The sequence below is a fragment of the Otolemur garnettii genome, unplaced genomic scaffold (genome assembly GCF_000181295.1).
Source record: "Otolemur garnettii isolate 467f Iridium unplaced genomic scaffold, OtoGar3 scaffold00164, whole genome shotgun sequence".
Classification (NCBI taxonomy): Eukaryota; Metazoa; Chordata; class Mammalia; order Primates; family Galagidae; genus Otolemur; species Otolemur garnettii.
Window position 1 is genome coordinate 1,650,015 of NW_003852559.1, and position 946 is coordinate 1,650,960.

The following is a 946-nucleotide window of genomic DNA, read 5'->3' on the forward strand; positions in this document are numbered from 1 at the left end:
CTTCCTTACAGACCAGCCAGCTATCTTGAGTTTACCATTAGTTTCAGGGCCCTGACCTAGGGCAGTTTTCCTTTATGCAATTTCTTTCCCTTCTCAACCAATGAACCACTGCGTTCGGAGTATTTATTTTTGATGTAGTTATTTGTTTTCTTTTTACTTTAGTCTCTAAGAATAGATTGTTCATTGTGAGTTAATAGGAAAGAGAATTTGGACTGCCACCCAATAGGTCAGTTATATCCATATATGATATCTGAAGTGATGGTTTTTGGGGAAATAAAATAATAAAAGGTATTCAGTACTTACTTTATTAACTAAAAAATTTTCAATGCTTTAGCTATAAAGATTGTACCATACGAACCAATATCTCAACCATTCTGTGTGTGTATATATGCTCAGATACATGTTTTGATTAATATAAAATTCTCTAAAAATACTTCAACAACATGAGCAAAAAAACAAAAAGGGGGCAAAAAAAAAAAAAAAAACATACTGGGTTCTTCCATCCTCAGATTAAACTGTCATTACTTTATTTCACTTCTCTTCCAATTCTTTATTCAGCTGTAAATAGAGGATGGCTAATGTTATTCTGCTTTCTAAATGTAATTTCAAAAGTATTTCTCCATATTGCTAAAATGTTCACATTTATTTTAATGAACTTGTGAAATAATACTGAATGACACATCTTTTTAAGAAGGCATTTACCTGGGATTGAACAACAGCAATCAATGTATGTTTAAGTGCCAAAACTTGAAGATTTTCAATATGTATAGGGAAATTTTGAAACTAATATATTCATTAACATCTGATGGAGAAAAATAAAACTCAAATAGTAAAACTCAAAGAGACATTCTTACAAGTGAAGATCAGGATGTTGAGGATGTTATGAGAAGAGTGTTTGGGTCAGTTTTGCCTAAGAGTAAGTAAAATCTGTATTACAAATGTTGGA

The 946-nt window shown here is 31.1% G+C and overlaps 1 protein-coding gene across 1 annotated transcript in view; it reads left to right on the forward strand.

Annotated features, from left to right (window-relative positions):
* The window catches only part of PDE5A (phosphodiesterase 5A), a 129,813-nt gene that overhangs the window by 67,504 nt on the left and 61,363 nt on the right, over positions 1 to 946 (forward strand). The window lies entirely within an intron of this gene.